We start from the raw sequence: 17,025 nt of genomic DNA on the forward strand, positions 1-17,025 counted from the left end.
CCCCCAATAGGAGTGGTCTTAGAGCCAGGTGAAAAAAAACGCAAACCCGGAACCGTTTTTTTATACCAGGTTTGTTTACTATCCCGAACACGTACCCGAGCCTACCCCTAGGTATGGATAGGTTATGCATTTTAGTATCAAAAACCATACTCGGAACCGGACCCGATATGTATCCGGCAATACCCAAAAACCGAAACCAGTTTCATACTCGGAACCAGGTTTTTCCAATACACGAGACCGGCTATTTTAAGTATTTTAAATACCCGATCTATACCCAAAATTACCCGAAAAATACATGAAAAATACCACAAAAATACCCCCAAAAAGGTGCAGCCCCTTAGAAAACCAAATCTATATCCGGAAAATACCCGGTTTTATACCCGATCCGGGTATTGCCAATACCGATTTTCGAAAACCCGGTCATACCCGAACCCGGTTCTATAGAAAAAACCTGATTTATGCATGTCGTTATTGATCTGCATCTAAGTCTAGAGACTAGAGGTGTGCTTATATACACCGGACTAAAAATTAAAATATCAATTTCATATAAACCATACTATTCATAGTTACCAGTTTTATACTATTGTACTTCTGGCCTTTCTAGCAACTTTTTAGATGTTGTATTGTATTTTATTTTGTTCTTATTATTCAAAGTATTGTATTCATTTGGTTTTCTTTGTCAAATTGTTTAGTGTCATAGTCGTCATCAAGTGCATATGAGCTAAGTGCGAATGAGGTTAGTTTGCCGTGATGTCTCGTTCATTAGCTATGGACGTATGGTGTATGTTGATTCTCGCTACGTTCTTGTTCGCTACAATAACCAATATTACGTGAATAACATGTAACATTCCAATTACTCAAATACCCTTCCGCTTCATAACCAGACAAGACAGGTCGTCACAATATCATGGCCCTACAACTTTGTAGAGAGTCCACACTGACAACTTGTAAAATACTTGTGTATGCTATAAAAGCATCAAATCATGAATTGTCTTCTTATGACTCATGAATCAGATAGATTCGTTTTTTGAAAGAACTGTTCAAAATTTTGTATAATGAGATTATCGGATTTGCACATTGTTGTTTTTCTTGTCTAGGAAAAGAGGGAAATAGATAACAAGAGAATTGATACTTTTTTTCTTAGCATAGATGCACATGTAAACGCATACGTTGAACAGCTATGACTCAACGCGTTAAGGGTCAACTAGTGTTTATTACTAAAAGTCTAAAACTAAAGGAGAATAACAAGAACCATAAATACATTTAAAAAGTGGCCTTTGAAACTGAATGCTAAATTTGACTTTCATATTTGCAATTTTAATCGGACACATCTCTATAAGAAAAAAAAATGTATTTTGGTTATTTCATCATATAATATAATAAGAAAAGTTAATTAAACTTAATAACCCAACAGTTTTACAACATTGAAAATCCCTTAACCCCGAACTTATTAGACTATGTGTAATGGTTTAACTTAAAATTTAAAACTGAAAAAACATTTTATTGCATGGCTCTTAGTCAATTAGTCTTACTAACTTTTTCACTAAAACACGCCTAATGGTTTAACTGAAAAACACAAATTAAGTATTAATTTTTTTATAAACATGCGAGTGTAATATTTTGATTGATTGGAATTAGTTGTGGCTGCACAATTTTGAGCCCCTTAGCCCGTTACCTGGATGAAACCCGAGAGGGGTGTTTGCATTTTGACGCGTATACTGTGGAAAATATTTTTGGTTTGGCAGACGTTAAAGAGCCCATGTCGCTTTGGCGTTCGCTACGTGTGGTTTTACCAAGAACTAAAATTCTTTACTTAAGCTAAACCACGTAGACCATCTGTGTAACCAACTCGAAAACTTACGTATCAAGTTTACCAAACAATAAAATTAATAACAAAAACCTTTTGTATTTGCCAATTTCTTAAACAACTTGTAACATGTTAATTATACATCAATCAAACTTTCATCATACTTAACACTTTACGACCAATGTTTTAAAAACCGGTATGTTATTCTTATCGGATTTGGTTTAAAAATGGTATAACCGGTTGAATCGAAATGTATCGAAGTTCAACCAAATTGAATAGTTTACCTTATAGTTCCATATAAATAGAGCTTCAACTTAAAAAATAACATCACACATGAATTAAACATCACAAATGAACAATTTTCGAGTCAAATAGGAAGTTTGTAATTTGTATACAAACTTAATCAATTACAAAAAATGTAAAGAAACAACCTTGGATTTGCAGGATACAAAATTTTAGCGAATCATCGTTTACTGCGTTTACTCGTTTCAATTTTATCTGCTCGGTTAAAAGTCATTTTTAAAAAACATGGCTGCAAAGATATCAAAAATATTTTGGGTTTAAAACCGGTTTAAACCGGTATTTTTTTTAAACCAACGGTACGATGATCTAGCAAACCGCCCCAAAATACCGGACTTGAATGCCGATAAAAATTTGATATAACCAGTTTAACCGGCAGATACGTACCGGATTTTAAAACATTGTTAACAACCAAGATTATGACATACGAGAATGATATAAATAAATATCATGGGCACATAATGAAGCATGTCATGTATAACAAGCTTTTAACAAGTATTATATTAGCACTAGAAAAGACAAATAAAATGAGGTAAACACATGTATCATCCACCATCTCAAGGGACTTATAAGTAAAAATAATAATAATAATTGTAATATCACTATGTCCCTTAGCCACCATGCACCAAACGTACGGAACCAAAGCCATCAAATAAAAGGTGACCGACGGGGCATACCCTTTCGTCGGTTCACGGAGTACGTCGTTAGAGAAACAAACGGTTTGATATCAGAGTCTGGTGTTATTAGCCAGTCTTCCGAACTCAATTCCTGTAGCGTTAGAACCTCGCACTCTTATAGGAATCCTGACATTAGTTCTTTACTTGTCATAATATGATGAATCTATGCACACAAATAAAAATAAATAAATGAATTTAAAAGGGTAAACTTGTACGATTATTTCAAGTTGTGTGAAAAAATGATGTAAAATCCGAGATTGCAACAAAACATTCGTATGATTTCTTAAAAAACAAGAAATTAAATTGCAACAAAAAAAATTGTATGATTTTTCTTTTGTGTGATTTTTTTAATGCAAGAAATTCAAAATTTGTAACAAAAAGTTTGTATGCTTTTTTTACAAAAAAAAAATAAGAAGAAATCCAAAATTGCAAAAAAAAAAAAATGTTTGGTATTTTATTTAAAACAAGAAATTTAGGATTGTAACAAAATTTTGTATGATTTTTCTTTAAATAAGAAATTAAAGATTGCACATTGTTCCAAGAGTCTTGAGGTCTGAAAAATTTGCCAAGGTAGATAAGATCCTTTAATGAAAACACAATTTACCATAAAATCTTGGAAATTAATACTAGAAAACAAGAATTGTTTATAAACATTTTTATACCTCAAGAAATAAATTTACATGTTAAGAGTTATTATTATACCTTGCATGAAATTGAGCAGAAGGGATATGGATCTTGCAAGCCTCTTTCACAACTTATGCAATTGTTACTTAAATTCCTACAAGCTCTTGTTTGGGGCCTTGATTTCAAGAACACAACTTTTGCACTATTTGTAGTGTATGCCTAAATACAATTCACCCCAAAAAATAAATAAACAAACTAAACAATACTCAAATAATTCTCTCCAAAATTAATAAAAATAAATAAAGTAAATTAAATCCAGTTAACTCACTTGAACATAAGAACAATCCATTAATTTCTCAGCATCTTCAACCCTGATTACATCATTATACACATATCTCCTTATCTGCAAATCAATTTCAATTCCAATTAAATTTAATAATATTATAAATAAAATAATAATTATTATTAAATTTAATAATATTGTAAATTAAATAATAATTATTAACATTATGAATATAATTATATAAACCTGTATAAAATTTTGTATATTCTAAGAATAGCATCAATATAATAACAATAAAAGAAAAGTTAACGTACAAATGAAATTAACGTGCTAACTGTGAGAATTAAGTAGAGTAATAATTACTCTACTTGTATATATAATTACTTTATTTAATTCTCACAACTAGGATGTTAATTTCATTTGTATTTGATCCAAAGTTCCAAAACCATAATAATTGTAAATACGTTATTACGAGCCAAGACCTAGTCGCAAATCGATACGTTTACTCGTGTTCATACATTAACGGAATACTCTATTGATCATCAATACATTACATGAAGATACGTTAATGGAGGTTTAGAGAGAATCCGGCAGCATAACGTTACATTAGATAAATATGGCACAGATCTCTATGCAATTCAACTATGGAAGGCCTATTTATAGGCATGTTCCATTCGTTAAAACAGTAGTAACGTATGAGACATCTCATTCGTTAACTATACTAACGAATAAGTCTTTACATAGCCCCATTCGCTAAACACTCTTAGCGAATGGGTATACCTTAACGAATAAGTAATCATTCGTTACACTGTAGTAACGAATGAGCTTCTAACTTAACAGATGAGTCTAGTCTTTAACGAATGAGGCCTCATTCGCTAAACATGCTTAGCGAATGAGCCTTTATACATTAAGTGTAAAGACTAAACTACCACTATCCTATTCGAACAGCTGCGGACACCAAATCCGTGCCCTTACAATAATAATAATAATAATAATAATAATAATAATAATAATAATAATAATAAATTAAAACCTGTAAAAGACGATGAGAATGATGAAGATGAAGACAATGATTGCAAATAGCTTCACAACACTCAACACAAAACATGTTCCTTTCATTGTTTTTTGCATCTTCATGAACCAAACAAGAGTTAAAGAATTTTTCAGATAATAAACATTCAAGCCATGTAGGCATTGTAGTTGAAGAAGATGATTCCACCTGCAAGATTGGTTGAACTCATGAGCAAAATTTAAAATTGAATAATAAAATGATTTGGGAAATTAAAAAAGATTAAGCCCACCATTTTTGTTTTTGAAAATTTGATGGAATTTGGAATAATATGAAGAATGATAATAAAGAATGAATGTATAGTAGAGTTATGAAGTCATGGTGGCCGGAAAGATTTAACGGTGAAGGTTAGTGGTGGTGGGGGTGTATAGGTTAGTGGAGTGCAATGGTGCTACTGTTTGTACGGTGGATTTATATACTTTATAGTAGGTTAATAAATATAAAAAAAATGATTTTTGATTGAAAATATTTGAAAAAATATGATCAAGTTTTTGTAAGATTTGTAATATGGGTGGATTGATGGTAGGGGAATGATGATGTATTAATTTATTTACAAAAATGTACTATTTTGTTATCTTTTTTGACGAATTCGATATTGATTTATTCATTAGTTTGGGCATCGACGAGGGAAATTTTTGGCAGCATAAAAGATTTTGAACGGAATTCAAGGTTTACAAATATGTAACATTTTTGTTACCTTTCTTACGATGGATTTTGATATTGATTTATTCATTAGTGTCGACGCGGGAAGTTTTGAGTAGAATTGAAGGTTTTGATAATTACTTTGAAATAATTTCAATTAGTTAAACTATTTTTGGTGTGTTATATTTTATATCATTGTTCAATAATTTAGCCTTGAGGTGTAATAAGTATTTATTCCACTAATCTACTTTTTAAGTGTATCTTATTGTAATTATAAACATATGATTGGTTGCTAACTAGAGATAAGATCGGCACTTATCGGCACCGTACCGTTACCGAAAATCCCGGTCCCAAAAATCATAAATTTTTGGTACCGTCGGTATCAAATCGATACCAACCGGTACCGGTATTGAAGGTAAAAATTCAGGAAATACCGGTACAGTCCCGGTCCCGAAACTCAAAACTTTGGTACCGATTTGATACCGACGGTACCAACTTCGATACCGGTACCAAAAACGCTTATCCGTATTGCTAACTAAAATAGACGGATTTATCTTATTGAAAAAGTGTAATATTTTATTATTTTTCTTGGTATTTATCAGAAGTTTTTATAAGAGTATAATATACATACATTGACTGTGTTTCTGATGAATGACATGACCCAAAGATGACAACTTTAGTTGATGATGTATTCAAAGTTGACCGCAGATTAATGGTTTTAAAAAAACTGATAATAATAGGGTCATACTAGGAACACCCACCACACCCATTAATACGTTGCGTATAGAGCTATACGCGTCGTATTATTAGATTTTTCTATAAAACCTCATCAAATTTGTCTTATTATGTTTTTTTTTTTCTTTATTTTTTTGTTTTCTTTTCTTTTGGTATTATTATTATTGTTATTTATCATTATGATTAATATTATTTATTTATTATTATTCGAAATTTAGCTAAGGGCGTTCGTTCCAGGCTTTCATACTTCGACACGGTTAGACCAGCGCCACCGAATCGTTGGTTAGGTGTACCCGCTTATGGGCACCTGGTTGCTGAAACATACGGGTGTGTGTTAGTCAACCTATACGGCAGTGACACCGAATTTTATTTCCCGTTGAGAGTCAGTCCTGACTTGATTCCGAATCCAGTGGTTTTAAGCATCGCTAATTGGGGAGGTGATCACTGGATATATATCAAACTGGAAGGGGATTTCCCAGTGCTGACGTCGGATCGTAATTAGGAAAGAAACGCAGAACCAGCAGCGTTTGAACGAGTACAAACAGATAAGCCAGTCTTGGTTTAGGATAGCCCTACAATACATCTAGACCTCGTCGCAATAGCATTTGTATCAACGTCTATGTATAGACACACACACACATATTTATACAAGACAATGTGTGTGTGTGTGTGTGTATATGAGAAGTTCAGTTTGAAAACCTCCATGAGTTGAGAAAACCCGTGAAAACCCTATGTAACATCGTTTTTTTTTACATGTAATATATCTTGTTACATTTAATACAAAACATCGAAAACATAAAAAAAAATGTTTTGCTATTTTTTTTAACATTTTTTAGTAATTTTTATATATGTTTTCAGGAGAGATAAAATGTAAATAAACTTTTACATTTTTTATTAACTTTAATTGTGGACCACAATATTTAATCTTTAATTAAAAACATGTAGTTGAGAATGAGTTTCTACAGTTTTCACAATTCAAGTGGGTTTTTATTATAACCTAACCCTATATATATATATATATATATATATATATATATATATATAGCACACACATATATAAGGGGCCTAATACGCGGCGTATTATGCCCCTTATAAGGACCCCCATTATTGTTATTATTTTTAAATTTCAAACACCTCTTCCGAGCATCGACCCTATCGATGAATACTTAAGCTTGTCGGATTGTTGGGATGATGGTCACTTACCATTTGCCTTCACTTTCGTCTTCAACACGCCACTAATAATCGGAAAACAAAACTCCGCCGTTTTACTGGATCCAGTCTGCGCACACGACATCAAGTCACGTCTAGCCAACACCACCGGAATCATGTACGTGTCGGAAAAATTGAATGTTTGTTTGACAATATTTAAGAAAAGATGTAGGGAGCTTAACATAAAGAGATGACATCATAGAAAGCTTAAGAGCATTAAGTCACTAATTCTAAATGCATATATTATCAAAAAGATATTGATTTGACCTTTTGTTTTCTAATTACTTATTTACATTTGTGTTGCTATAGTTCCCTACATGCTCTGCTTTTACTAGCCACCACTAAAAAACTTCTCGTTTGAATCTTCCTCAAGAAGCTTTCATTCCTTCACCGGCCATCACAAAACAAAAAAATAAACAAACGGTCGTGATATTGTGTCATATTGTTCAATATGAAGCCTATTAGGCTCTTCTCAATTTTCAACTTACTTGATATGAACCAAATGTACTTACCATTTAAATAAGACAAAACTTTCAGGTTTTCACGTACTTACATCGGTTCTTAATATTACCATTCAATGCCGAACCTACAAAACCCCCATCTAAACATAAAAATAATACTAAACTTAAGCTTAAGCTTAGTGACAACGAACATGTGTTGAAGTGAAGACAACCATGGTTGGTGGAGGTGGCCGATGGTCAAGAATATTTAAGCTTGTCGGATTGTTGGGATGATGGTCACTTACCATTTGCCTTCACTTTCATCTTCAACACGCCACTAATAATCGGAAAACAAAACTCCGCCGTTTTACTGGATCCAGTCTGCGCACACGACATCAAGTCACGTCTAGCCAACACCACCGGAATCATGTACGTGTCGGAAAAATTGAATGTTTGTTTGATAATATTTAAGAAAAGATGTAGGGAGCTTAACATAAAGAGATGACATCATAGAAAGCTTAAGAGCATTAAGTCACTAATTCTAAATGCATATATTATCAAAAAGATATTGATTTGACCTTTTGTTTTCTAATTACTTATTTACATTTGTGTTGCTATAGTTCCCTACATGCTCTGCTTTTACTAGCCACCACTAAAAAACTTCTCGTTTGAATCTTCCTCAAGAAGCTTTCATTCCTTCACCGGCCATCACAAAACAAAAAAATAAACAAACGGTCGTGATATTGTGTCATATTGTTCAATATGAAGCCTATTAGGCTCTTCTCAATTTTCAACTTACTTGATATGAACCAAATGTACTTACCATTTAAATAAGACAAAACTTTCAGGTTTTCACGTACTTACATCGGTTCTTAATATTACCATTCAATGCCGAACCTACAAAACCCCCATCTAAACATAAAAATAATACTAAACTTAAGCTTAAGCTTAGTGACAACGAACATGTGTTGAAGTGAAGACAACCATGGTTGGTGGAGGTGGCCGATGGTCAAGACAGTTGGAGTTTGAAGACATCGAGAGGAGTTTCGAGATGCCGATAACGAAAGAAGCTAAGAAATTGAAAGTTCGTTTTGGCAATGTCAATTTTCCCAAATAAGCCCTGTAACTGATTCAAGATGCTGATATTGAAAGCAGTCAAGAAATTAAAAGTTCGTTTGGAAATGTCAATTTTCCCAAATAAGCCTTGCAACTGAATGTCCTATGCCAAATTTCGAATAATAATAAATAATAAATAAATAATAATAATAATAATAAACAATAATAATAACAAAAGAAAAGAAAAAAAGAAAAATAAAGACATAATAAGACAAATTTGGTGGGTTTTTCTAGAAAACTTACCAATACGCCGCGTATTGGTCGGTTTTTTTAGCAATTTGAGGGGTGGCTGCAGAAAACCCATAATAATAATAATACAAAGAAAATTATACTCTTTGCTATTTTCTGGTCATAACATGCAAATTCAATTATCTCATAAGCTGAGCTTGAACTTTGTTTAGATCACGAGCTCAAGCTTAACCTTCGTGTGAAATGATATATACAAAAACTAGATCTTTTTGTTTAAACTTTGAAGTAACAATCTCAATCCAATTGGACGTATTTCAGAGTTACAGAAATTGAGTTAATTAACGAAATCAATTAGGGATAAGTTAAACGAGTTATATTTAATTTATAACAGCTAATTAGATAAGTAGGCCGAGTCTATCTCTAACTGTATCGAGTAATGGTCTATTTTTTTAAACTAATCAAAGTTGTGAATATATTTATGACTTTGTTATTAGTTTTAGAGTTGTAGTTTTCGGGTACTAAGATTGAGAGTTATTCAATCCAAATTCATCGTTTTCATTATGGCCGAGTTATATCAACTCATATTTGAATTGATAGTGCATGCACCTAATACAAATCAGTGAAGTGTCATCATAAATTTGTAATCGATGTTGTCGAAGATATCTACTTGTACTATTAAAGCAACACAAATTTTCTCATGTCATTCAATTAGACCCTCCACATAAGCTGCCAAGTGTACAAGTTTTCATTTTTACAATTTCCGCTTCATGAATTATAAAATAAAAAATATGTTGTTGGTGGGAATCATACTCACTGCTTTGCTTTTAAAATATTTGTGGCTTACTAACTCAACTAGGATGAATTGATATTAGCATTCTCTTTTCTTAATTGGTATAAATTCACAACCTTTTATTTTGTTTTATCACCTGTGTATCATACGGGCTCTATCCTAGTATGAAAATATATTAAGTAGCAATGTAGCATTGTTGTAAATTTAGTCCAAACATGCTCTCTTTCAAATTGAGATAAATACAATTATACAAACAAAAACTTAGCGAGGCCGAATGGAACTTGGAAGTTGAGGTGCATAAATCAGGTATATTGAACCGGTTCCGGGTATAGTCAACAAAAGTTAAAATCGGGTCGGGTAGGAACCAGTTCTGGGTACAATTGGGCATTTAATCAGGTTTTACGGGTTTTTTCGGGTTTTGGGTCAGGCTTTGACCGGAAAAAGGTGGAACTGGTTCCGACAGGTCTGGTTCCGTGTACGGATCCCGTTCCGGGTACAGGTCCAGGGAGAAACCCAATACCACAACATATCCGCGGGTCAAGTATGGGTAGGAACCAGTTCCGAATCAGGTCCGGAACCAGATATTTTGTGTACCTCTACTCGGAAGTGGTGACAGGGAAACAGTTATTTAAGCCTCTCCAACAAAACCAATCCTTTTAGCTCTAATGGGCTGATTAGGCCCAGAGGTATTGTCTGTGGTTATGTCCAACAATCCATGATGACTAAATACTAAATAGTAAATACTAATCGGCTGTTTTTTTTATTCGGTTTTAAAGTCAGGGCTGGGCTAATTGTTTGGATGCATCTCAGGCCCGTAGCTTAGTGTCCTTTTTTAAGCTTAGCCGAGCCCGAGCTTGTTTTAACTTACGAGGGTTCGAGTTTGAGCTTAACTCGTTTCGAGTTCTTTTTCTAAAGCTTGAGTTTGGCTCGTAAGTTGTTTTCTCAATCTCAGGCTTGCCTCATATATTATTTATTAATTAATTTAAACACTTGCTTTTTTAATTATTTTTATATATTTTGAAAAAAAAAAACTTAAGAAAGCCTAATCTCAGGTCGAGCCCGTTTAATGCCATAAACCAGTCATACCTCGACTCGTTTATTATTTATTAATTAATTTAAATACTTGTTTTTTATTAATTTTATATATTTTGAGAAAACCTTAAACGAGTCTAAGCTCAGGACGAACTCGTTTAGTTCCATAAACAAGTCATACCTCAGCTTGAGCTCGGGATTGAAGTGTTAGCTTAATACATAGAATCTAAAAGAGGAAAAACTTAAAGATACATAAGAATCGTTAAGGTTTGACAAGCCTCCCAGTCGTGTTATCAGCAAACTCGTTGGGCAGGTTTAAAAATTCAAATGTTATTAATAATTTAAAAACTGAAAATATATATAATCCTAATTCAAAACAAGTTATGTAAATAGTATATGTTTTGTGCTTATCCTCTTGTAAATATTAAGTTAACGTATCATTATCTTGCACCTAAGTTTGATTTGTGGTGGGACGCACTGCATTATAAGTCGTTAATTGGTTATACGATAATGACACTAACGTAACTTGATAGGAAATTTAAGGATCTTCATTTATTGAGGAAGTGTTTAAATATTTATATAAAAGTTATTAATCTAAGTTTAATTTATAACTTTGAATCATTATTTTGTATCAAGTGTAGCTCAAGTGTGTAAAAAATAAATATTATTGAGACATGTACGTGCCAACAAAAATTTTGTTCAAAACCGAGCCGGGCAGTCCAGAGGAAACCCCTAAGAGCAGTGACGGACCCAGGAATTATTTTCATGGGGGCGACAGCGGGACTTAACACTAATTTTATGAATTTGGGGGGAGGAGGGGGGGAGGGGGGGTCGAGATTTTCACATACAAATAACACTAAAAAACATTTAAGGTGGGCGGTCGCCCCGGGGTAACACATAGGCCCGCGTCTACCTAAGAGGAAGCTCTTACATCAGTGCACTGGCCAGTGGCCACCATCGCGTCACCTAGTTCCGAAGAAAACCCACACAACCATAACAAGAACCCCCGGAGTTGGGATCAAACATGTGACCACAAAGGCCGCAACCTCTACCCTTCATTCGCCGTTCCCCGAGCTCCCTGCCATTAAATTTGTGAATAGTCAAGTAGTATGCTAAATATGATTAAAACATATTTTACAAAAATCATAATTCAGTTTAACCTTTTTGAATACTATTAGAGATTATTATCATTCAGATCTTCCTTTGCAACACCAAACCATAAAGGAAAAGACACTCCAACTAATGCTGCTTGGTTTAAGTACATAACTAATCTCGTATATATTCGTCGTACATCTTTGATACCATGTTCGTTGTGACTAGTTTAGTTTAATCATATACGTGTAAATGTGTACGTAATTAATAAGTTTCTGTAGCTTGTAGCAACGTTTTAATGTAATGACTCTAAGATCAGCAAATGTAGTTTTTAAAAGATTGGGTTTTGCAATTCAAAAAGAGGTAGCGGCGCCGCTTGTTGCCCGCTTGCCTTCTGTTTCGATGTAATCTAAACATTTAATAATTCAAAAACCATTAAGATTGCCATATCCATCAAGCTTAAATCAAAACATGACTTGTAATTAGACCATGCAACTAAACTTGTATAAATTTAGGCATAGATTGGGATATACATTTCCTATAATTTAACTTTTATACAAAATATAGATAGAATTTGATAAGTAGTTAAAACTTAAAAGGAAGCTGACACCACCAGCAAGATTGAGACTTTCTAACAAGAATTAATTCACTCCATCAAATGATATACATGAAGACAATTACTCTTTGTGCATATAAATAATTTTACTGATTTATTTTCTTTTTAAATACTATTTCATTTTAATAAATCAACAGTCATAAAGTAAAGCTTTTGATAATTACTAGTTTTTGAACGTTTCAAACTAATTTCGGGATCATTTATTTATTCTAATGGCTCAAGATATGTATATGTATATTTAATTAATATGAATATTCCTATATCATAATATATAATATAATAAATTAAGTTCTATTAATTAATAAAACTTAAGAGTGTTATTTTCTGTTATCTGCAAATTCAGTGGACATGACGACATAGATAACGCCGTATTCAACTCGAATAACCGCGTAATTGTTCCTCGTTTTAAAGTCAAATAATAATAATATATTTTCTGTTTGCTTTATTTATTTAATTTTGACAAATCCACTAGCTTGCTAGAACGTAGTATCATGCAAAAAGGTTATATTTCGGCACCATTATGACGACTTACGATATTACGTGCATGGTTCCATTTGATTCACATAAAAAACAATCAAATAACATATTTTTGAATAATAATTACTAACTCATTATATATGCTAACTAGTTTGAGACCTGTGTATTACATGGGAAATTAATGAAAATTACAATATTTAACGTTAAACAAAATATAATTAATAACACAATTATCATATATTGTTAATACAATTACAACTTTCATTAAAATTACAGGAATTATAAAACAAACATTACGCAAGTAGTCTACAAATAAGAAAAAAATTCCTTGTACACTACATTTGTGGTTGTATTGGTCAGATTACCTTGTTTTTTATTACTTACCGTGATAAATATGGTGAAATGTCCATGCATTGTCATGTAAATCTCGGGCCACAAGCTCTTGTGTAGGCGTTTGCATGGAAAAATCCTATTTAAAAAAAATGTTTGTTATCACATAAAACACAAATTTTCCAACTTTATGATTGGGTTAATTCAGGTTAATGTTTTTCTCTAATGGGCCAAACTGGTAGAAATTACAAAATTAGAAGGAAATGGGCCAAATGAGTTGATTGAGTCAAAAGTCATCCAATGTATACTGAAAAGAAGTTGAACTAACAAGAGGCGGAAACATTTTTTCGGCTGCTCGACGAGGAACAGAAAAGCCTCCATGAGTGCTAGTATCACTTGCTGTCAAAGTTTTGCAAAAAAACTCGGTGTGTGGCTTGTGTGCTTTCATTGACAAATTTGACGTCAATAGTGCTTCTCTATCAAATAGCTAATGATCATGAATTATGAAATATAGTTAGTAACCTAAATTTAAGCCCAGCGAATTACAAAAGTCCATAACGAAGGAACGGGTTGGAGTGTCATCTGAGCATACACTTCATCTGTTTCTGTACAACCTGAAAAAAAAACATTTTTTGTAACAAAGTTCTAAAAGTAACTCGTATTTAAAACCAGTGTTGTAAAAATCAGGATTGATCTGTGATTAATCGCTAATCGGTGGGTTATTGATTAATTTTCAGCTAATTGGTGCAACTAATGGAGTAATCGCTAGTTGGCCAAAATGGGATTTTGTAAATACAATTGGACCTTGGTTTTAACCCGTTAAGCCCAGTTATCGGTTTTTTCATTGATTTGTTATATTTATATTTAATTGTTTATGTGAACACTGAAGTATTTATGTGAACTTTTATGTTAAGTTATCAAAATTATATATATATATATATATATATATAATTTTGAAAAGTTTATTAATAAGCGAGTTCTACAACATGGTTTAAAACAACAAAAATGATTAATAAGTGGCACGGCGTACATGCAACGTGACATTACGAAGGATGCACAACAATTTTGACTGAAGATTTGGATAGCTTGGAACTTGAGCATCCACATCCTTTTTCATAGACGCAGCACCCTGAAAACATGTATTAATGTATTAAAATAAAAAACAGTAGGTTAAATTCAAAACTTGAACATTCTAGAGTAAATTCAAATCTTACTTTTGGTTGAATAATTTTGCATGAAAGAGAGGAACGGCGGTTGGGAAGAACGGGAATTAGGGTTTGTTATCTCTTTTGGTGTTGAATGAAAAGAAAGAAAGAATAATAAAAAAAGGTTTCAGTTAGTATTATTGGGACGGGTTGACACAAAAGAGATACCATTTTTTGATAATTGGTTAAAAATTGTGAGAGTTGATAAGAGGTTGACAAGTGACACATAGGAGTAGCTATTTATTAGAATAGTAAGATAAGTTTTATCTCAACTAACATTGCAGAGGACGTGAAGACTTTGGCTAGAGACTGCATTTTCAAATCCGATCCTAATCAAGTTTTATCGCATGCAACGAGCTTTTAGGAGGTGGGTTTTTCACATAACAAGAGTTGGTGGGCTCGGGCAACCCAGCGTTCGCCAATGATCGCGGGCGTATGATGTATCCTATATACAGTTATATACAATTAAGGTGTGACTGATTAACTTATGAAATAAAATATAGAAAAATTAGGAGTCGTCAACTTGCATCAAAATGTAAGTTACAACGTTCAAATTCTCCTTTTTTTTTTCTTTAACTTTAAAAATATATTATAATGAATTTATATAATGGCTTTTGTTAAATATGGTAAGTTTGCATGTCTTGTTTTAGACTTAAAACAGTTGACAACATATGAAAGTACCAGGTGGTGCACCCCTTAATTGGTTGGATTTCACTACTATATAAACCAACCCTTTGCATGCAAACACTCACACCAACCAAAAACCAACTTTCTAAACAAAATCATTTGTTTTGTTCAAATGACACCCTTTCCATCTTTTGCAAAAACCCTAATTTCATATTTGATCCTTCTCCTACCTCTGGTTGCGTACGGATCCAGATACTATATGACGTATAAACCGGAGATAGCTTCATGGTGTAGCCAAACACCACACCCGGAATCATGCAAGTATTTCTTAGCCAATAATCAATATTCCGGTCCAATTAAACAAAAATCCGACTTCATTAAGGCGTTACTAAAAGTAACCCTCGATAGGGCGCGACACGCTGAGTCAAACACTCGTGGGCTAGGCCTAAAATGTCGTAACAAGCTTGAAAAAGCCGCATGGGAAGACTGCATTGAGCTTTATGAAAGCACTATTCAGAGGCTCAACATGACTGTTGACCCTCGTAAACCGTGTAACCAATATGAAATGCAAACCTGGCTCAGCACGGCTCTCACCAATCTCGAGACGTGCCGAGCCGGGTTCCAAGAGCTAGGTGTTGGTGGCTACATGTTGCCACTAATGAATAATAATGTGTCTTCTTTAATTAGCAATACATCAGCAATGAACAAAGGAAAATCTCCATCTCAAGGCAACCAAATAGGGTTCCCTACATGGGTTCTTACATTAACAGCTGTCAGGGGAGACGGATTCATCGGTCGTGGCATCACCTTTAGAAACACCGCCGGACCGCAAAACCACCAGGCAGTGGCACTCAGGAGCGGCTCAGATCTCTCGGTATTCTACCAATGTAGCTTCGAAGGCTACCAAGACACACTTTATGTCCACTCCAATAGACAGTTTTATAAAGAATGTAACATATATGGCACGGTCGATTTTATTTTTGGCAACGCGGCGGTGGTGTTTCAAAATTGCAACATTTATGCACGTAACCCGCCTAACAAGACCAACACGGTGACTGCACAAGGTCGGTCAGATCCAAATCAGAACACGGGAATCTCAATCCAACATTGTCGTGTCATGGCCGCCTCAGACCTCAAAGGAGCCACAGGATCCACTAAGACATATCTTGGAAGGCCTTGGCAACAGTATTCAAGGACCGTGTTTCTCAACACGTTCCTTGATAGTCTAGTAGACCCCGCTGGATGGTTTCCATGGAGCGGGAACTTTGCACTCAATACGTTGTATTATGGGGAATACATGAACACGGGGCCAGGTTCATCAACTGCGAGGCGGGTTAGCTGGAAGGGGTACCCAGTGATCACTAGCGCCACCGAGGCGGCAAAGTTCACCGTTGGAAACTTCATTGCCGGTGGTTCATGGTTGCCTGCGACCAATGTGCCCTTCACTTCTGGCCTTTAATTCAATCAATATATAGGTGATGTATTTTGAATTCTATTATTTGTTACATTTGTTTTGTAAAAGAATTAGTGTGATTCTTTATGGATTAATAAGTAAATGGTGAAAATTATAGTATGTATACTGTTTCAATGTTGTATAATAAAAACATTTAATTTGTTTTACTTCAAAAACTATGAGTTTTAGTATTAAGGCTGTCATTTTTACCCGTAACTCGAAACCCGACCCGAAAACTATTAACCCGAACTCAAAAGTACTTGTATTTATGAAGCTTGAACCCGAATCTAACAAACCCCGAGTATAGCCCGA

The 17,025-nt window shown here is 33.7% G+C and overlaps 2 pseudogenes; one reads left to right on the forward strand and one right to left on the reverse strand.

Moving 5' to 3' along the window:
• Positions 1-1,543: 1,543 nt before the first annotated feature.
• LOC143557792 (protein RGF1 INDUCIBLE TRANSCRIPTION FACTOR 1-like) lies at positions 1,544-4,914 on the reverse strand (annotated as a pseudogene).
• Positions 4,915-15,432: 10,518 nt separating this feature from the next.
• Positions 15,433-16,805, forward strand: LOC143557793 (pectinesterase 2 pseudogene; annotated as a pseudogene).
• The last annotated feature ends 220 nt before the right edge of the window (positions 16,806-17,025 follow it).

Source organism: Bidens hawaiensis, unplaced genomic scaffold (genome assembly GCF_021521415.1).
Source record: "Bidens hawaiensis isolate Kalapana, Puna unplaced genomic scaffold, B.hawaiensis_p1.1 tig00019187_1, whole genome shotgun sequence".
Taxonomy (NCBI): domain Eukaryota; kingdom Viridiplantae; phylum Streptophyta; class Magnoliopsida; order Asterales; family Asteraceae; genus Bidens; species Bidens hawaiensis.